Source organism: Bombina bombina, chromosome 2 (assembly GCF_027579735.1).
Source record: "Bombina bombina isolate aBomBom1 chromosome 2, aBomBom1.pri, whole genome shotgun sequence".
In the NCBI taxonomy this organism is placed as follows: domain Eukaryota; kingdom Metazoa; phylum Chordata; class Amphibia; order Anura; family Bombinatoridae; genus Bombina; species Bombina bombina.
In genome coordinates, this window is record NC_069500.1 from 659,864,529 (window position 1) to 659,887,894 (window position 23,366).

The following is a 23,366-nucleotide window of genomic DNA, read 5'->3' on the forward strand; positions in this document are numbered from 1 at the left end:
CAATAAAGAATCAGTAGTACTATACCCTAAGGGGGAATTGGTTTTCTTAGCCAATCAGGAGTACCTACCCCAAAGGGGGAATTGATTGTCTAAGCCAATCAGGGGTCAATCTTACTGCACAGAACATTGTATTTAGGACTAAAGGAGTTTATCCTACTACACAGAACATTTATAATGAACCCATAGCAGTTTGGGGAATTTGTGGAGATTTGTCCTTGGTAATAATACCATATTTTAGAGATGTTTTAGATTACTAGATTTTATGTTAGAAATGTATCCATAATTTGTTTGTAACTAATATCTGTTGCTTTTAATGATTTATGTGTACTAGTAAAAAAATGTTTACAACTTATTTAGCCATCGTGTGAAAGTTGTTTTCACTCTATTTTTTAGGCTCATGCTAATTAGCTTATTAATACTCTATCACAGTGTGAGAGTGTCTAGCTTTTCAGCGCAATAGATTCTTTTTATATGGATTACATTTTTTGAGTAGATTTTACAGAGAGCTAATCCATTTTCTTTGGCCTGACACTCTAATCTTGCCTCCTACTCAGAAACTCTGAGGACACTTGTTATCTCATATCTTTGAGCCCTTATAACTTTTGTGTGCAATGTTTTTTTTAATATTTTTATTAGTGTTATTATAAGTGTAACTGTACTTTTTAATGTATTTTTGATGTGGTTTATGTAGCTTTTTAGTTTTATGAAACCGTTAACCAGCGCTTTGAGAACACATCTAGTGTAAATTGCGATTTTGCTCAAGCGATCAAGTTTACTTTTAAACCAGCGGTAAGCCAGAAAAGTGTAAACACCAGTGATAAACTTCTTATCGCTCGTGACGCTTGTGCTCCACTTGTAATCTGGCCATTAATTTGTCCCAAAAAAGGCACTGTTTCCTCTTTTAAAAGTTTTGGTGTTTAAATGCAGGTGCACGGGGCACTCACAACATATTTGTGTATGCAACCAACTAATAGTAATAATGTTAACTAGAAACATTTTTGATAATGGAGTATATTGCAAAAATGCTGCTATTTAAAATTGAAATCCACATATGCATGTTTCAATTTTGACTTTTCTATCCCTTTAACCTCAAACAACCTACTGTCTAATTTATATACAACATTATGAGGCTCTATGTTAAGATGAGATCAGGAGCTGCTAAAATCTTTCTATATGAATTGAATGACAAACAAAATGTTATTTTATTGTAGTATAGTTTTTTTTAGCTTCATCTATCTATATACTGTATATAAAAGAAGAAGTCCTGCCTGACTGAATGACTGACTCACCAACGCCCAGTTCAAACCGTTTAACCTAGGAACGTAAAATTTGGAAGATACATTGTTTTTATGACGTAGACACCCACTAAGGAAGGATTTTTGGAAATTATGTCCCTAAGTGGGTGAAAATGGGGGGGGTGAATTTCTTTTTTGAGGATAACTATATCTTAAAAACCAAAGTTGTTACAGACGTGAAAATTGGTATTTAGATTCTCCTTTAAAAATAAACAAACACATGTTTTACCATTTCTTGAAAATACACTGAAGGGGGCTGTAAAAGGGAGGGGTTATTTATGAGAATCCCTATATCTCAAAAACCAAAGATGTTAGAAAAGTAAAAAGTATAATTTAAAATCGTCATTATAAAGTAAGTTTGCATGCCAAATGTCTTGCTCCTAACACCAGTAGTTCTCAAGATATGGATATCACTAAAAAAGTTAATACTGTTTTTTCACATCTGACAGTTGAGTCATAGGGCCTTCAGGCTCACCGGAAACAGGCGTTAAGAAGCAGCAGTCTTAAGACTGCTGCTCTTGAACTCATACGCCACCTCTGAGGTGGTGTACAGCAATCAGCACGATCGAATACGATCGGGTTGATAGACACCCCCTGCTATCAGCCGATTGGCCGTGAATCTGCAGGTGGCGGCATTGCACAAGAAGTTCACCAGAACTGCTTGTGCAATGATGAATGCCAGACATTGATAAATCGGCCCCATAATATATAATTACAATTTAATATTAAAATAATTGTAAACAGAATAATAATAACATATTTTTGATGTGCCGGACGGACGCCCCACCCAAAACTTAGCCGATTGGTGCCCATGTACAAGAAACACAGAGAATTAATGAAAACTCACAAAGTTCATGTCAGAGTGTCCGACCTGAACTGGTACACACGTAAGGGCAGACGTCATTGTGAGTGGTCGTGTTTTTCGCTTTTTTTTTTTACAAATCACAAAATCCATGCAAGCGAAGCTGCGGGCAACAACTAGTATACAATATTTTTTCTAATGTATTTAAATGTACCTGAAGCCCAGTTTTTTCTTTTATGATTTAGATAGAATATATAATTTTAAACAACTTTTCAATTTACTTATATTATCTAATTTGCTTAGTTCACTTGGTATACTTTGTTGAAAAGTATGTCTAGCTAGATTGAGGAGCTGGGAACTGTCACACCCTGGGATTGAACTTGAGACTTATGCTTCCTGGGCTGTTGCTTTTGCTATGTGCTATCCTTGCAACTGAACTGCAGTAGGTTTCTTTTGCCTAGTTAGTTTTATGTTTTCCTGCACTTTGGATCCACCTCCCTGCAGCTGCAGGTAATTGGAAATTACTCTCTGCCTATATAAATCAGCTCTTCCAGCAGTCATTGCCTGTTTATTGAGTTTCTACTCAGGGTGTGCTGTTTATTGCTATTTTGGATTGCTCACTGTTACAGACTTTGAGTTTGACTTGGATTTGGATTCTCTGCCCCTTGATACTTCATTTGATCTGCTGTTTTCTTTGATCTTGGAACTGGACTTTGACTACGCCGGGAGTCTACTGTAGTGCGAGTGAGTTGGTAGTGGTGAGTGCCTGATCCAGGTATGGCTTGAGGTCTGGTTTGATTCTGCTAGCTAGGCACACTGATAGTGTCTAGCCCGGAGGTGCAGTTTCAATATATTCGGATCGGTACTTATGTTTATGTTGACAAGTCTGATGGGTGGCTCTTATGACTCACGTCCATCCTATCAGGATGGTGGGTGTTAGCGCCGGGAGCCAATGGGAATGGGAGTGAGTTGACAGCTGTGAGTGTCTGCTCCCGGTATGGCTATGGGTCCAGTCTGACACTGCTAGCTGGGCACACTGAGAGAGTCTAGCTTATAGGGGCAGTTGTAGTATACACAGATAAGGGGGATGATTTGAAATGCGTGAGATTAACATAAAGGAGCGGATATTTGTGTTGTCTGTTGGAAAGGGTGTTACCTCCCAGATGTGACATCACCATCTGGTTCACAAAGCAACACACAACACAAGTATGCGTCCACAGCATGGGCGTTGGTTATATGACCCAATAGGATTGTGCACTTGGTGCATGGGACGGTCCATGATAGCCCAGGACCGGGGCTTATACCGGTACGGATAGTGGGGGAGAGGGATCAATATGTACAAGCAGCTCACTTGAGTTTGATATTACACATTATGTTATTACCACTAACATGTAATATGTTTTACACTTTGATGAGATGTATCAGCAGCTTGTGGATTTATATAGTTGGTACATTCCTTTTTTGCACATGGCACCCAATGATTGGTAGCCGGATTGGGGAGGGTCTTACAGGCCTATTTAAGATTGTCATTTCACATATTCTGGTTGTCAGAAGAAGGGACGTTTGAGGTCCCGAAATGTCACAAATAAAATATAACGTTGAGGTCCAAAGTCCAGTTAGTGTTTTTTCTCTTATCTGCTTTATACCTTCTAAGAGCACCCTGGCAGTTGCAGGACGGTGGTGAGAGTGCATATACCTACCCATCTGGTTTACTATATATATATATATATATATATATATATATATATATATATATATATATATATATATATATATATATATATATATATATACTGTATATATACACACACACATATACATCTTTAGACATGTATATGTATGTATCTCTATGTTAAATCCCTTTGCCTGCCTTTTTTTCTAACACCTGAGATCTCATATCTTTAAACCTATTGCGCTGAAAAGCTGGACACTCTCACACTGTAATAGAGTATTAATAAGCTAATTAGCATGAGCTTAAAAAATGGAGTGAAAACAACTCTCACACGATAGCTGAATAAGTTGTAAAAAGAATTTTACTAGTACACATAAATCATTAAAAGCAACATACATTAGTTACAAACAAATTAAGATCCACCGGTGTATACATTTCTAACATAAGATCTAGTAATCTAAAACATCTCTAAAATATGGTATTATTACCAAGGACAAATCTCCACAAATTCCCCAAACTGCTATGGGTTATTATAAATGTTCTGTGTAGTAAGATAAACTCCTTTAGTCTTAAATTAAATGTTCTGTGCAGTAAGATTGACTCCTGATTGGCTTAGAAAATCAATTCCACCTTCGAGGTAGGTACTCCTGATTTGCTAAAAAAAATCAATTCCCCCTTAGGGCTTAGTACTCCTTATTCTTTATTGGTTTATAGTATCTCTGAAATGTTGAAAGCTAGCAGATAAATGCTTAATAATGTCAATCGTTAAGTACTTCTTAAGTATGCACCCTCCTCCGTTCTTCACAGTTCACTTACCTGCTTCTTCCCTTCTCTGGGATGTTCAATTCTGCGTAACAAAAGTAATCCACAGCAAACCACCTCATCGAAGATAATTATAAAACCAAGACATTAATATGTCAAATTAAAAGGTACATGGGCACCAAGGCATAGTAGGGAAAGAGTGTAGAAACAGTCTTACGCGTTTCGGCAAACCGTAGCCGTAATTATAGACCAAGCATTTAATCACCAAAACTTTTAAAAGAGGAAACAGTGCACAAACCACATCAAAAATACATTACAAAGTGCAGTTACACTTATAATAACACTATCTAATAAAAATATTAAAAAAATATTGCACACAAAAGTTATAAGGGCTCAAAGATATGAGATAACAAGTGTCCACAGAGTTTCTAAATAGGAGGCAAGATTAGAGTGTCAGGCAAAAGAAAATGGATTAGCTCTCTGTAAAATCTACTCAAAACATTTAATCCATATAAAAAGAATCTATTGGGCTTAAAAGCTAGACACTCTCACACTGTGAAAGAGTATTAATACGCTAATTAGCATGAGCCTAAAAAATAGAGTGAAAGCAACTTTCACACGATAGTTGAATAAGTTGTAAAAATAATTTTACTAGTACACATAAATCATTAAAAGCAACATATATTAGTTACAAACAAATTAAGATCGCCGGTGGATACATTTCTAACATATGATATAGTAATCTAAAACGCTTCTTCCCTTCTCTGGGATAGTGGTATATAACTGATTCGTACAGTTCACTTACACGCTTCCTCCTTTATTTGAATTCTCTGGTTGGGCGTTTGTGAAAGTTGACTAGTCCAGAGTGGTGCAGTGACTCTGAGTAGCGTGTGCGTCGTGTTGTGTCTCCTGTCAACTTTACTCTTTGTGTCTGGGTTAGTTACGTCACCCGACCATGTAATCCTTCCTCTGCCAATGACGGTGCCTGGATTTATTCTGTGGAAAACAGAGCGCTCTGTCTGTAAAATTATCGGACCTTGAGTACCCTCTATGCGTTTCAGCCTTAGCCTTTGTCAAGATACTCTTAGTGTGGTCCTTCTCACATAACAAATAACTTCACACATACAGAAAGTTATAATCCACAGGGGGGGATACTTTAATGGATATTAAAAATTCAGACAATAGATTCTATGAAACGAATAGAGGGTGGAGAAATAATGATAAAGAAAACAGACATGAAAAATCGAGGAAAAAATCCTATGAAAATAATAGTGAAATAACGATAATGAAAGGAAATTTTCTGAAAAAGACCATACACAAATAAGAGATTGGTTTGGCCAACTAGGAACAGATTCTCTAGACTTAGTGAGGAAAGAATAGAAGATCATTTTTATGACAATGTAACAACAGAGAGAGCAGGAACCTTAAAGTCTTTTTTAGAAGAGGATCAAAGAAACACAACAAGAATGAAAACAAGAAAAAGAGCATTAGAGGAAAAGAGAGGGATTGAAGCAGAGAGAAAAATCCAAAAGGCAATAAATAAGAAGAAAATAAACAATAGAGGAAGTAGAGGGAAAGGTAGAAAAAGACAGTTCAATATGATGCAAACAACACTGAAAGAATTTTTATTTTGAGTAAAATAGAATTAAATAATAAACAGAAGAAAGTTCTGAGCTTGGGCCTTTCCTTTGCTTCCACTGCTAAATTAAACAAATTTGAAACTCTGATTAACATTAATCAATTCATTAGAATGTTAACTTTAAAAATATATTTTATAAAGAATGCAGAGGAAAGAAAAATATTAACAGAAACAACAAATTCAAATTCAAATGAAAAAGTGTGTTCATACAGACAACAAATAAAAATGTTATCCTACAGCAGATAAGGGACATAGCATTCAATTATTTGTGAAAAAAAATAAAAAAGATCTGGAAGAATTCAAAGAAAAAACTAAAAAGTATAATATGAGTAAAGTAGAAAATAAAATTTTACAAGATCTCAGAACTAATAAAGACATAATGATCAAGCAAGCTGACAAGGGTGGAGGGATAGTAATTATGGACACAGAAAATTATATAAAAGAGGCACACAGGCTATTAGATGATACGTTGACATTAGATGCAATGCTAAAGGAAGGAAAAGATAAAGGTGTATTAACAGATAAGGAGCACCAATTTTTAGTAACACCATTTCCAAAAACACCCATATTTTACTTACTCCCAAAAATCCATTAAACATTCATCAACCACCCAGGATGCCTCATTATTTCAGGGATAAATTCCCTAACATCCAATTTGTCCAAATACATAGACAACTTTCTACAGAGTTATGTGATCAGTATTCCTTCCTACTTAAGAGACGCAAGGAGCAAGTCATTGTTGGCTGGAGTATATTTGTTGATGAGTGAGACAGGTAGGGGGGCTGTATTGGTAAGGGCTTTGTAGGTCAGGATGAGAATTTTGAATTTAATTCTGCTTTGGATGGGTAGCCATTGAAGGGCCTCGCAGAGAGGTGCAGCAGATACAGAGCGTCGGAAGAGGTGGATTAGCCTAACATCTAAAAAAGAAATTTGAGATAAAGGGATATAGCAGTGAAAATGTAAAAAAAGCTATAGAGTTTGGGAGAGAGACTAATAGGGAGAGTTTACTAATCACAAAAGAGAGAAGGAATACACAAAATGATGATATAGGAGAATTTTTTTTATCCTCTTTATAACAAAATACAACTCGCAAAAAAGATTTGTAAGATCTCTCAGTAACAGATATTCTAACATAATTAGAAAGGATAACATTCTGGGAGATAGGGTTTAAAGCTACCCCAATATTGTTTTTAAGAAAGCAAAAAATCTACCGAATATCTTAGCCCCAAGCGAGTTTAAAAATAAAAAAGAGATGAAAGAGGTTAACCTACGTGGAGATAGACTACATGTTTTTTTTTCCATGTTACAGTTGCACAACCTGAAAATATAGTGTCAAAACTAAGAAAAGAAAATCAACAGTGAATGGTAGCAAAATGTTAATTAAAGAAACCATAAGATGCAAAGACAAGGGAATAATATATATGATACAGTGTCCATGCCAAAAGCAGTATTTTGGTCAAACACAAAGAATGTTAAGAGATCGCATTAGAGAGCATATCTGCATTATTAAGAATGGATTTGAGGGTCATGTTATCCAAACATTTTAAAGAAATACATAATGAGAATCCTAAAGGTATGTTTTTTGGGGAGTAAAACAAATTAGTAACTATAGAGGGGGAAACATAGAGAAAGATCTGCTGTTTAATGAGGCAGAATTAATATTTTAATTTAAAAGCTTGTACCCAAATGGTCTCAGTGCAGAGTTAGATCTAAACCCCTTTTTAAATTAAATTAAATTAATCCTAGACAAACCTCACATGAGATTGTAATATTGACACTGCTATTGGATAACATATTTACTGTTTTGATTCATATCCTTTATAATACTCGATTAAAAGTTAATTTTATGTCAGAAAATATAAATTAATCTCTACTATACTCTCTTGCTGGATAATGAGAATTTTAATTATATTTGCTGGATCTATTTTAAATGTTACATTTTTTTGGCATATAAACTACTTAAGATTTGAAACAGAAGGAGAGAATATATTGCTACTATGATCTATAAAAAAGAAATAGGTGCAGTTTGATTGACAGCGCAAGGAACCAATGAAATAAAAAACAGTTAAGAACAAACCCCTATAAAAGGGGAGAAGGACCACACTAAGAGTATCTTAACAAAGGCTAAGGCTGAAACACGTAGATGGTACTCAAGGTCCGATAATTTTACAAACAGAGCGCTCTGTTTTCCACGGAACTAATCCAGGCATCATCATTGGCAAAGGAAGGATCACATGGTCCGGTGATGTCACTAACCCGGAAACAAAGAGTAAAGTTGACAGGAGACACAACACGACGCACATGCTACTCAGAGTCCTGCACCACTCCAGACCAGTCAGCTCTCACAAATTCCCAACCAGAGAACCCAAATAAGAGAGGAAGTGGGTAAGTGAACTGTACGAATCAGTTCTGTACCACCACAGAATCAGACATCCCAGAGAAGGGAAGAAGCGGGTAAGGGAACTGTGAAGGACGGAGGAGGGTGCATACTTAAGAAATACTTAACAATTGACATTATAAAGCAGTTATCAGCTAGCTTTCAACATTTCAGAGATACTATAAACCAATAAAGAATAAGGAGTACTAAACCCTAAGGGGGAATTGGTTTTCTTAGCCAATCAGGAGTACCTACCCTGAAGGGGGAATTGATTTTCTAAGCCAATCAGGATTCAATCTTACTGCACAGAACATTGTATTTAAGACTAAAGGAGTTTATCTTACTACACAGAACATTTATAATAACCCATAGCAGTTTGGGGAATTTGTGGAGATTTGTCCTTGGTAATAATACCATATTTTAGAGATACTTTAGATTACTTGATCTTATGTTAGAAATGTATCCACCAGTGGATCTTAATTTGTTTGTAACTAATATACAGTATCTCACAAAAGTGAGTACATCCCTCACATTTTTGTAAATATTTTATTATTTGTTTTTATGTGACAACTCTGAAGAAATGGCACTTTGCTACAATGTAAAGTAGTGAGTGTACATCCTGTATAACAGTGTACATTTGCTGTCCCCTCAAAATAACTCAACACACAGCCATTAATGTCTAAACCGTTGGCAACAAAAGTGAGTACACCCCTAAGTGGAAATGTCCAAAATGGGCACAATTCGCCATTTTCCCTCTCCGGTGTCATGTGACTCATAAGTGTTGCAAGGTCTCAGGTATGAATGGGGAGCAGGTGTGTTAAATTTGGTGTTATCGCTCTCACACTCTCTCATACTGGTCACTGGAAGTTCAACATGGCACCTCATGGCAAAGAACTCTCAGAGGATCTAAAAAAAAGAATTGTTGCTCTACATAAAGATGGCCTAGGTTATAAGAAGATTGCCAAGATTCTGAAACTAAGCTGCAGCACGTTGGGCAAGACCATACAGAGGTTTTACAGGACAGGTTCCACTCAGAATAGGCCTCGCCATGGTCGACCAAAGAAGTTGGTGCACGTGCTCAGCATCATATTTAGAGGTTGTCTTTGGGAAATAGACGTATGAGTGCTGCCGGCATTGCTGCAGAGGCTGAAGGGGTGGGGGTTCAGCCTGTCAGTGCTCAGACCATACGCTGCACACTGCATCAAATTGGTCTGCATGGCTGTCATCCCAGAAGGAAGCCTCTTCTAAAGATGATGCACAAGAAAGACCCCAAACAGTTTGCTGAAGACAAGCAGACTAAGGGCATTGATTACTGGAAACATGTCCTGTGAGCCGATGAGACCAAGATAAACTTATTTGGTTCAGATGGTGTCAATCGTGTGTGGCGGCAACCAGGTGAGGAGTACAAAGACAAGTGTGTCTTGCCTACAGTCAAGCATGGTGGTGGGAGTGTCATTGTCTGGGCCTGCATGAGTGCTTCCGGCACTGGGGATCTACAGTTCATTGAGGGAACCATGAATGCCAACATGTACTGCGACATACTGGAGCAGAGCATGATCCCCTCCCTTCGGAGACTGGGCTGCAGGGCAGTATGCCAACATGATAATGACCCCAAACACACCACCAAGACGACCACTGCCTTGCTAAAGAAGCTGAGGGTAAAGGCGATGGTCTGGCCAAGCATGTCTCCAGAATAAACCCTATTGAGCATATGTGGGGCATCCTCAAACGAAAGGTGGGGGAGCGCAAGGTCTCTAACATCCACCAGCTCTGTGATGTCATCATGGAGGAGTGGAAGAGGACTCCAGTGGCAACCTGTGAAGCTCTGGTGAACTCCATGCCCAAGAGGGTTAAGGCAGTGCTGGAAAATAATGGTGGCCACACAAAATAGACACTTTGGGCCCAATTTGGACATTTCCACTTAGGGGCTGTGTGTTGAGTTATTTTGAGAGCGATAACACCAAATTTAACACACCTGCTCCCCATTCATACCTGAGACCTTCTAACACTAGCGAGTCACATGACACTGGGGAGGGAAAATGGCGAATTGTGCCCATTTTGGACATTTCCACTTAGGGGTGTACTCACTTTTGTTGCCAACGGTTTAGACATTAATGGCTGAGTTATTTTGAGGGGACAGCAAATGTACACTGTTATACAGGCTGTACACTCACTACTTTACATTGTAGCAAAGTGTCATTTCTTCAGTGTTGTCACATGATTTAATAAAATATTTACAAAAATGTGAGGGGTGTACTCACTTTTGTGAGATACTGTTTTAATGATTTATGTGTACTAGTAAAAACATATTTACAACTTATTTAGCCATTGTGTGAATGTTGTTTTCACTCTAATTTTTAGGCTCATGCTAATTAGCTTATTAATACTCTATCACAGTGTGAGAGTGTCTAGCTTTTCAGCACAATAGATTCTTTTTATATGGATTACATTTTTTGAGTAGATTTTACAGAGAGCTACTCCATTTTCTTTTGCCTGACACTCTAATCTTGCCTCCTACTCAGAAACTCTGAGGACACTTGTTATCTCATATCTTTGAGCCCTTATAACTTTTGTGTGCAATGTTTTTTTAAATATTTTTATTATAGTGTTATTATAAGTGTAACTGTACTTTGTAATGTATTTTTGATGTCGTTTGACTGACTGAATGACTGACTCATCAACGCCCAGTTCAAACCGTTTAACCTAGGAATGTAAAATTTGGAAGATACATTGTTTTTATGACGTAGACACCCACTAAGGAAGGATTTTTGGAAATTATGCCCCTAAGTGGGTAAAAATGGGGGGGTGAATTTTTTTTATGAGGATAACTATATCTTAAAAACCAAAGTTGTTACAGACGTGAAAATTGGTATTTAGATTCTCCTTTAAAAATAAACAAACACATGTTTTACCATTTCTTGAAAATACACTTAAGGGGGCTGAAAAAGGGAGGGGTTATTTATGAGAATCCCTATATCTCAAAAACCAAAAATGTTAGAAAAGTAAAATTTAAAATTGTCATTATAAAGTAAGTTTGCATGCCAAATGTCTTGCTCCTAACACCAGTAGTTTTTAGGATATGGATATCACTAAAAAAGTTAATACTCTTTTTTCACATCTGACAGTTGAGTCATAGGGCCTTCAGGCTCGCCGGAAACAGGCGTTAAGAAGCAGCAGTCTTAAGACTGCTGCTCTTGAACTCATACGCCACCACTGAGGCGGTGTACAGCAATCAGCAGGATCAAATACGTTCGTGTTGATAGACACCCCCTGCTATCAGCTGATTGGCCGTGAATCTAAAGGTGGTGGCATTGCACAAGAAGTTCACCAGAACTGCTTGTGCAATGATGAATGCCAGACATTGATAAATTGGCCCCATAATATATAATTACAATTTAATATTAAAGTAATTGTAAACAGAATAATAATAACATATTTTTGATGTGCCGGATGGACGCCCCACCCAAAACTTAGCCAATTGGTGCCCATGTACGAGAAACACAGAGAATTAATAAAAACTCACAAAGTTCATGTCAGAGTGTGCAATATGAACTGGTACACACGTAAGGGCAAACGTCATTGTGAATGGTCGTGTTTTTCGCTTTTTTTTTTTTACAAATCACAAAATCCACGCAAGCAACTACTAGTATACAATATTTTTTCTAATGTATTTAAATATACCTGAAGCCCAGTTTTTTCTTTTATGATTCAGATAGAATATACAATTTTAATCAACTTTCCAATTTACTTCTATTAACTAATTTGCTGAGTTCACTTGGTATACTTTGTTGAAAAGTATATCTAGGTAGATTGAGGAGCTGGTAACTGTCACACACTGGGATTGAACTTGGGACCTAAGCTTCCTGGGCTGTTGCTTTTGCTATGTGCTATCCTTGCAACTGAACTGCAGTAGGTTTCTTTATGTTTTCCTGCACTTTGGCTCCACCTGTCTGCAGCTGCAGGTAATTGGAAATTATTATCTGCCTATATAAACCAGCTTTTCCAACAGTCATTACCTGTTTATTGAGTTTCTACTCAGGGTGTGCTGTTTATTGCTATTTTGGATTGCTCACTGTTACAGACTTTGACTTTGACTTGGATTTGGATTCTGGACTCTGACTTTTTCTCTGCCCCTTGGTACTTCATTTGATCTGCTGTTTTCTTTGATCTTGGAACTGGACTTTGACTACGCTTTGCTTTTACCCCTTGTATCTCGCTGGATTGTTTGCCTTACTGTTGCTGACCTGGATAGTCTTTGACTACGCTCAAGTCTGACCCCTAGTGTCTGTTTCCTGTACTACCTGATTGTATCCTTTTGCAGTACTAGTTTTCATTGCTCAGTATCACCAGATTGATCTAGTACTGTACAGTTCGGACTGCATTGAGATCTTCAGGCTGGTTGTTATTCCTATCGCCACCTTAATATCTGGATTACTCTGTACCGTACCTATACTTCGTTTAACTAATATCTGTTGCTTTTAATGATTTATGTGTACTAGTAAAAAAATGTTTGCAACTTATTTAGCCATCGTGTGAAAGTTGTTTTCACTCTATTTTTTAGGCTCATGCTAATTAGCTTATTAATACTCTATCACAGTGTGAGAGTGTCTAGCTTTTTAGTGCAATAGATTCTTTTTATATGGATTACATTTTTTTGAGTAGATTTTACAGAGAGCTACTCCATTTTCTTTTGCCTGACACTCTAATCTTGCCTCCTACTCAGAAACTCTGAGGACACGTGTTATCTCATATCTTTGAGCCCTTATAACTTTTGTGTGCAATGTTTTTTTAAATATTTTTATTATAGTGTTATTATAAGTGTAACTGTACTTTGTAATGTATTTTTGATGTGGTTTGTGCAGCTTTTTAGTTTTGCGAAACAGTTAACCAGAGCTCTGAGAACACATCTAGCATAAATTGTGATTTTGCTCAAGCGATCAAGTTTACTTTTAAACCAGCGGAAAGCCAGAAAAGTGTAAACATCAGTGATAAACTTCTTATCGCTCATGACACTTGCACTCCACTTGTAATCTGGCCCTTAATTTGTCTCAAAAAAGGCACTCACCTAGATTACGAGTCTTGCGTTAGGGTTAAAAAGCAGTGTTAAGAGGTCCTAACGCTGCTTTTTTCCTAACAATGGTATTAAAAGTCTTGTAATGAAAGGCTCACCGCTCACTTTTTTGGCCTGACTCGTTAATACAGCAAATCCACTTACAAAAATTGTGTATCCTATGCTCCACGTCGGATGTCTTGAGGATGGACCCGCTCCGCGCTGGATGGATGAAGATAGAAGATGCCGCCTGGATGAAGACTTCTGCTCATCTGGAGGACCACTTCACCTGGCTTCGCTGAGGACTTCGGCCCGGCTTGGTGAAGACTTCTCATGGTAGGGTGATCTTCAAGGGGTTAGTGTTAGGTTTTATGAAGGGGGTATTGGGTGGGTTTTAGAGTAGGGTTGGGTGTGTGGGTGGTGGGTTTTAATGTTGGGAGGTATTGTATTTTTTTTTTACAGGTAATAGAGCTGATTACTTTGGGGCAATGCCCAGCAAAAGGCCCTTTTAAGGGCTATTTGTAATTTAGTATAGGGTAGGGATTTTTATTATTTTGGGTGGCTTTTTTATTTTATTAGGGGGATTAGATTAGGTGTAATTAGTTTAAAAAAACTTGTAATTATTTTATTATTTTCTGTAATTTAGTGGGGGTTTTTTTCGTACTTTAGATATTTTTTTTCAATTGTATTTAATTGTAGTTAGTTTAGGTAATGAATTTAATGATAGTGTAGTGTTAGGTGTAATTGTAACTTAGGTAACGATTTATTTTACAGGTAAATTTGTATTTATTTTAGCTAGGTAGCTATTAAATAGTTAATAACTATTTAATAACTATCGTACCTAGTTAAAATAAATACAAAGTTGCCTGTAAAATAAAAATAAATCCTAAGATAGCTACAATGTAACTATTAGTTATATTGTAGCTAGCTTAGGGTTTATTTTATAGGTAAGTATTTAGTTTTAAATAGGAATAATTTAGTTAATGATAGTAATATTTATTTATATTTATCTAAATTATATTTAAGTTAGGGGGGGTTAGGGTTAGACTTAGATTTAGGGGTTAATAACTTTAATATAGTGGTGACGACATTGGGGGTGGCAGATTAGGGGTTAATAAATATAATGTAGGTGACGGCGACATTGGGGGCAGCAGATTAGGTGTTCATAGCTATAATGTAGGTGGCGGCGGTGTCCGGAGCGGCAGATTAGGGGTTAATAATATAATGCAGGTGGCGGCGATGTCGGGGCGGCAGATTAGGGGTTAATAAGTGTAAGATTAGGGGTGTTTAGACTCGGGGTTCATGTTAGGGTGTTAGGTGTAGACATAAAAAGTATTTCTCCATTGGAATCAATAGGGCTGCGTTAGGAGCTTTATGCTGCTTTTTTGCATGTGTTAGGGTTTTTTTCTGCTGGCTCTCCCCCTTTGATTCCTGTGGGGAAATCGTGCACAAGCACGTTTTACCAGCTTACCTCTAACGTAAGCAGCGCTGGTATTGAGGTGAGATGTGGAGCTAAATTTTGCTCTACGCTCACTTTTTTGCGGTTAACGCTGAGTTTCTAAAGACCTGTAATACCAGCGTTACTGTAGCCGAGCGGTAAGAAAAAACTGCTCGTTAGCAACGCACAGCCTTACCGACAAAACTCGTAATCTAGGCGACTGTTTCCTCTTTTAAAAGTTTTGGTGTTTATATGCAGGTGCACGGGGCACTCACAGCATATTTGTGTATGCAACCAGCTAATAGTAATAATGTTAACTAGAAACATTTTTGATAATGGAGTATATTGCAAAGATGCTTCTATTTAAAACAGAAATCCACATATGCATGTTTCAATTTTGACTTTTCTATCCCTTTAACCTCAAACAACCTACTGTCTAATTTATATACAACATTATGAGGCTCTATGTTAAGATGAGATCAGGAGCTGCTAAAATCTTTCTATATGAATTGAATGACAAATAAAATGTTATTTTATTGTAGTATAGTTTTTTTTAGCTTCATCTATCTATATACTGTATATAAAAGAAGTCCTGCCTGACTGAATGACTGACTCACCAACGCCCAGTTCAAACCGTTTAACCTAGGAACGTAAAATTTGGAAGATACGTTTTACCAGCTTACCTCTAACGTAAGCAGCGCTGGTATTGAGGTGAGATGTGGAGCTAAATTTTGCTCTACGCTCACTTTTTTGCGGTTAACGCTGAGTTTCTAAAGACCTGTAATACCAGCGTTACTGTAGCCGAGCGGTAAGAAAAAACTGCTCGTTAGCAACGCACAGCCTTACCGACAAAACTCGTAATCTAGGCGACTGTTTCCTCTTTTAAAAGTTTTGGTGTTTATATGCAGGTGCACGGGGCACTCACAGCATATTTGTGTATGCAACCAGCTAATAGTAATAATGTTAACTAGAAACATTTTTGATAATGGAGTATATTGCAAAGATGCTTCTATTTAAAACAGAAATCCACATATGCATGTTTCAATTTTGACTTTTCTATCCCTTTAACCTCAAACAACCTACTGTCTAATTTATATACAACATTATGAGGCTCTATGTTAAGATGAGATCAGGAGCTGCTAAAATCTTTCTATATGAATTGAATGACAAATAAAATGTTATTTTATTGTAGTATAGTTTTTTTTAGCTTCATCTATCTATATACTGTATATAAAAGAAGTCCTGCCTGACTGAATGACTGACTCACCAACGCCCAGTTCAAACCGTTTAACCTAGGAACGTAAAATTTGGAAGATACGTTTTACCAGCTTACCTCTAACGTAAGCAGCGCTGGTATTGAGGTGAGATGTGGAGCTAAATTTTGCTCTACGCTCACTTTTTTGCGGTTAACGCTGAGTTTCTAAAGACCTGTAATACCAGCGTTACTGTAGCCGAGCGGTAAGAAAAAACTGCTCGTTAGCAACGCACAGCCTTACCGACAAAACTCGTAATCTAGGCGACTGTTTCCTCTTTTAAAAGTTTTGGTGTTTATATGCAGGTGCACGGGGCACTCACAGCATATTTGTGTATGCAACCAGCTAATAGTAATAATGTTAACTAGAAACATTTTTGATAATGGAGTATATTGCAAAGATGCTTCTATTTAAAACAGAAATCCACATATGCATGTTTCAATTTTGACTTTTCTATCCCTTTAACCTCAAACAACCTACTGTCTAATTTATATACAACATTATGAGGCTCTATGTTAAGATGAGATCAGGAGCTGCTAAAATCTTTCTATATGAATTGAATGACAAATAAAATGTTATTTTATTGTAGTATAGTTTTTTTTAGCTTCATCTATCTATATACTGTATATAAAAGAAGTCCTGCCTGACTGAATGACTGACTCACCAACGCCCAGTTCAAACCGTTTAACCTAGGAACGTAAAATTTGGAAGATACATTGTTTTTATGACGTAGACACCCACTAAAGAAGGATTTTTGGAAATTATGTCCCTAAGTGGGTGAAAATGGGGGGGTGAATTTTTTTTATGAGGATAACTATATCTTAAAAACCAAAGTTGTTACAGACGTGAAAATTGGTATTTAGATTCTCCTTTAAAAATAAACAAACACATGTTTTACCATTTCTTGAAAATACACTTAAGGGGGCTGTAAAAGGGAGGGGTTATTTATGAGAATCCCTATACTTAAAAAACCAAAGATGTTAGAAAAGTAAAAAGTATAATTTAAAATCGTCATTATAAAGTAAGTTTGCATGCCAAATTTCTTGCTCCTAACACCAGTAGTTCTCCAGATATGGATATCACTAAAAAAGTTAATACTCTTTTTTCACATCCGACAGTTGAGTCATAGGGCCTTCAGGCTCGCCGGAAACAGGCGTTAAGAAGCAGCAGTCTTAAGACCGCTGCTCTTTAACTCGTACGCCACCTCTGAGGCGGTGTACAGCAATCAGCCCGATCGAATACGATCGGGTTGATAGACACCCCCTGCTATCAGCCGACTGGCCGTGAATCTGCAGGTGGCGGCATTGCACAAGAAATTCACCAGAATTGCTTGTGCAATGATGAACGCAGACATTGATAAATCGGCCCCATAATATATAATTACAATTTAATATTAAAGTAATTGTAAACAGAATAATAACATATTTTTGATATGCCGGACGGACGCCCCGCCCAAAACTTAGCCGATTGGAGCCCATGTACGAGAAACACAGAGAATTAATGAAAACTCACAAAGTTCATGTCAGAGTGTGCAACCTGAACTGGTACACACGTAAGGGCACACGTCATTGTGAGTGGTTGTGTTTTTTGCTTTTTTTTTTACAAATCACAAAATCCATGCAAGCGACGCTGCGGCAACAACTAGTATTTTTTCTAATGTATTTAAATGTACCTGAAACCCAGTTTTTTTCTTTTATGATTCAGATAGAAAATACAATTTTAAACAACTTTCCAATTTACTTCTATTATCTAATTTGCTTAGTTCACTTGGTGTACTTTGTCAAAGTATATCTAGGTAGATTGAGGAGCTGGGAATTGTCACACCCTGGGATTGAACTTGAGTCTTATGCTTCCTGGGCTGTTGCTTTTGCTATGTGCTATCCCTTCAACTGAACTGCAGTCTGTTTCTTTTGCCTAGTTAGCTTTATGTTTTCCTGAATTTTGGCTCCACCTGCCTGTAGCTGCAGGTACTTGGAAATTACTCTCTGCCTATATAAACCAGCTCTTCCAGCAGTCATTACTTGTTTATTTTCTCTTGTTAAGTGTAGTCAGTCCACGGGTCATCCATTACTTATGGAATATATCTCTTCCTAACAGGAAGCTGCAAGAGGATCACCCAAGCAGAGCTGCTATATAGCTCCTCCCCTCACATGTCATATTCATTCATTCTCTTGCAGCCTAACTAAAGATAGGTTGCTGTGAGAGGTCTGTGGTCACTTCTGGCGGTACAAAGACCGCGAGGCATAGCGGTGACTCCGTACCTAGATGACATTCTGATACAAGCGTCAAGTTTTCAAACTGCCAAGTCTCATACAGAGATAGTTCTGGCATTTCTGAGGTCGCATGGGTGGAAGGTGAACGTGGAAAAGAGTTCTCTATTACCACTTACAAGAGTTCCCTTTCTATGGACTCTTATAGATTCTGTAGAGATGAAAATTTACCTGACAGAGGCCAGGTTATTAAAACTTCTAAATGCTTGCCGTGTCCTTCATTCCATTCCACACCCGTCAGTAGCTCAGTGCATGGAAGTAATCGGCTTAATGGTAGCGGCAATGGACATAGTACCATTTGCGCGCCTGCATCTCAGACCGCTGCAATTGTGCATGCTAAGTCAGTGGAACGGGGATTACTCAGATTTGTCCCCCCTACTAAATCTGGATCAAGAGACCAGAGATTCTCTTCTATGGTGGCTTTCTCGGCCACATCTGTCCAAGCGGATGACCTTTCGCAGGCCAGATTGGACGATTGTAACAACAGACACCAGCCTTCTAGGCTGGGGCGCAGTCTGGAACTCCCTGAAAGCTCAGGGATTATGGACTCAGGAGGAGAAACTCCTCCCAATAAATATTCTGGAATTAAGAGCAATATTCAATGCTCTCCTAGCTTGGCCTCAGTTAGCAACTCTGAGGTTCATCAGATTTCAGTCGGACAACATCACGACTGTGGCTTACATCAACCATCAAGGGGGAACCAGAAGTTCCCTAGCGATGTTGGAAGTCTCAAAGATAATTCGCTGGGCAGAGTCTCACTCTTGCCACCTGTCAGCAATTTACATCCCAGGCGTGGAGAACTGGGAGGCGGATTTTCTAAGTCGCCAGACTTTTCATCCGGGGGAGTGGGAACTTCATCCGGAGGTCTTTGCTCAACTGATTCATCGTTGGGGCAAACCAGATCTGGATCTCATGGTGTCTCGTCAGAACGCCAAGCTTCCTTGTTACGGATCCAGGTCCAGGGACCCGGGAGCGGTGCTGATAGATGCTCTGACAGCCCCTTGGGTCTTCAACATGGCTTATGTGTTTCCACCATTCCCGATGCTTCCTCGTTTGATTGCCAAGATCAAACAGGAGAGAGCTTTGGTGATTCTGATAGCGCCTGTGTGGCCACGCAGGACCTGGTATGCAGACCTAGTGGACATGTCGTCCTGTCCACCGTGGTCTCTGCCTCTGAGACAGGACCTTCTAATTCAGGGTCCTTTCAAACATCCAAATCTAATTTCTCTGAGGCTGACTGCATGGAGATTGAACGCTTGATTCTATCAAAGCGTGGCTTCTCGGAGTCGGTTATTGATACCTTAATACAGGCTAGGAAGCCTGTTACCAGAAAAATTTACCATAAGATATGGCGTAAATATTTATATTGGTGCGAATCCAAGAGTTACTCATGGAGTAAGGTTAGGATTCCTAGGATATTGTCCTTTCTACAAGAGGGTTTAGAAAAGGGCTTATCTGCTAGTTCGTTAAAGGGACAGATTTCTGCTCTGTCTATTCTTCTACACAAACGTCTGGCTGAAGTTCCAGACGTTCAGGCTTTTTGTCAGGATTTAACTAGGATTAAGCCTGTGTTTAAGACTGTTGCTCCGCCGTGGAGCTTAAACTTAGTTCTTAATGTTCTTCAAGGCGTTCCATTTGAACCCCTTCATTCCACTGATATCAAGCTGTTATCCTGGAAGGTTTTGTTTTTGATGGCTATTTCCTCGGCTCGAAGAGTCTCTGAGTTATCTGCCTTACATTGTGATTCTCCTTATCTGATTTTTCATTCAGACAAGGTAGTTCTGCGTACTAAACCTGGGTTCTTACCTAAGGTAGTTACTAACAGGAATATCAATCAAGAGATTGTTGTTCCATCACTGTGTCCTAACCCTTCTTCAAAGAAGGAACGACTTTTGCATAATCTGGACGTAGTCTGTGCCCTGAAGTTCTATTTGCAGGCAACTAAAGATTTTCGTCAAACTTCTTCCCTGTTTGTCGTTTACTCTGGACAGAGAAGAGGTCAAAAGGCTTCGGCTACCTCTCTCTCTTTTTGGCTTTGTAGCATAATACGTTTAGCCTATGAGACTGCTGGACAGCAGCCTCCTGAAAGGATTACAGCTCATTCTACTAGAGCTGTGGCTTCCACTTGGGCCTTTAAAAATGAGGCCTCTGTTGAACAGATTTGCAAGGCTGCGACTTGGTCTTCGCTTCACACCTTTTCAAAATTTTACAAATTTTACACTTTTGCTTCTTTGGAGGCTATTTTTGGGAGAAAGGTACTTCAGGCAGTGGTTCCTTCTGTTTAATGTTCCTGCCTTGTCCCTCCCTTCATCCATGTACTTTAGCTTTGGTATTGGTATTCCATAAGTAATGGATGACCCGTGGACTGACTACACTTAACAAGAGAAAACATAATTTATGCTTACCTGATAAATTTATTTCTCTTGTAGTGTAGTCAGTCCACGGCCCGCCCTGTCTTTAAGGCAGGTCTAAATTTTAATTAAACTCCAGTCACCACTGCACCCTATGGTTTCTCCTTTCTCGTCTGCTTTGGTCGAATGACTGAATATGACATGTGAGGGGAGGAGCTATATAGCAGCTCTGCTTGGGTGATCCTCTTGCAGCTTCCTGTTAGGAAGAGATATATTCCATAAGTAATGGATGACCCGTGGACTGACTACACTACAAGAGAAATAAATTTATCAGGTAAGCATAAATTATGTTTTTCTAATCAGAGTGTGCTGTTTATTGTTTTTTTGGATTGCTCACTGTTACTGACTTTGATTTGGATTCTGGACTCTTTTTCTCTGCCCCTTGGTACTTCATTTGATCTGCTTTTTTCTTTGATCTTGGAATTGGACTTTGACTATGCTTTTAACCCCTTGTACCTTGCTGGATTGTTTGCCTTACTGTTTCTGACCTGGATAGTCATTGACTACGCTCAAGTCTGACCCCTAGTGTCTGTTTCCTGTACTACCGGATTGTATCCTTTTGCAGTACTAGTTTTCCTTTCTCTGTATCACCAGATTGATCTAGTACTGTACAGTCCAGACTGCATTGAGAGCTTTAGGCTGGTTGTTATTCCTATCGCCACCTTAATATCTGGATTACTCCGTACCGTACCCATACTTCGTGTAGGTATTTTATTTTACTGCATGTCTCTCCATCTGACACTGAGGCAGGTGTGACAGTATAAACAGGTCATTAACCCAGAGAAGATAGCGAAGGCTGTGACCCTGCAGGGGCAGATGCTTGGAGCCAGCTCTACTCAACTACAAGCAGTGAATGATAGATTTGATCACATTACTGCTATGGTGTCCTCTCTATGTAATCAGGGAGCCACTTCAGTTAATACACCCCCATCTGCTTCACCTCCTGTGGTTTCTATGACCTCCAGTTCAGATTCTTCTACTACTCCCAATATTCCTCTGCCTGAAAATTTTGATGACTCTGCACAGGATTGCCGAGGCTTCTTAAACCAATGTAGACTGCACTTTCGTAATAACTTAGCAATGTTCCAGTCACTTTCATCATCTCTTTTTTAAAAGGTCAAGCACTAGCTTGGGTATCCCCTTTAATGGAGAACAATGCTGTTATTCTGGATAATGCTGAAGATTTCCTCTCCACTTTTACCTCTCTCTTTGATATCCCAGGCAGAGCATCTGCTGCTGAATCTTCTCTTCTAGAGATCCGCCAAGGTAATGGGTCTGTCTCCCAATATGCCCTAGAGTTCTGAACTCTTGCCTCTGAGACTAATTGGGGCTCTGGAGCTCTGGAGCTCTAAAGTCAGTTTCCATAGATGATTAGTCAATAGAATTAAGGATGATCTCACCTACAGAGCAATCCCTGAATCGATTAAAGATTTTATAGCTCTCTGTATATGCTTGGCTACCTAGAAAGACAGCGAGAAAGGGGAAGAGGCTATTGCACCTCTGTCAGGCAACCTGTATGTTTAGCACCATGTTTTCCTTCTTCACCTGCTGCTTCCTCTTCTTCACCACTGGATGTGGAACCTATGGATCTAGGAGCTCTCTGTCTATCTGAAACTGATCAACTTAAGAGACACACTCATGGACTTTGTTTTTATTGTGGTGCCAAGGACCATCTACTCAGAGAGTGCCCTGCCCATCTGGGAAAAGACAGAGCTTAGTGGAGTCAGGAGAAGTCCCACTAAGCTTGAAATCTCTAAACACTTCTCCCCAACGTATCATGGTACCTTTAACAATAACTGTAGACTCTATACAACACCATTTGGAAGCCTTGGTAGACTCCGGTACTGCAGGGATTTTTCTTGACTTCACCTTAGCCCAACAACTGAAATTCCCATCTCATTCTAAGTCAGTTATTTAAGGTAGCCACTATAGATGGTCATCCTTTGGGGTCTGGATTTGTGCACTCTAGAACTTTACCTTTGCAAGTTACTGTTGGGATTTTTCATCAAGAGGTCCTTAAATTTGACTTTATTGAATCTCCATTGTATCCATAGTATTAGAATTACCCTGGCTGACTCTACATAATCCCCAGTTCCATTGGCCTTCTGGACAACTCTCTAAATGGGGTGCTTCCTGTGTTTGTACATCTTTGAATCTACTCTTCCTTAGGAAACAGCATCTTCTGTCTGCCATCACCTCTGACTCGGTGTCCCTGAGCCCTATAGTGAATTTACAGATGTTTTTGAGGAAAAGAGGGCTGACAAATTGCCACCCTATTGGACTTGATTGCAAAATTGACCTGAACCCTGGGGCACCTATCCCTAATGGTAGAACTTACCCTCTCTCACAAACAGAAACCAAAGCTATAGACGGTTATATTAAAGAGAACTTGGCCAA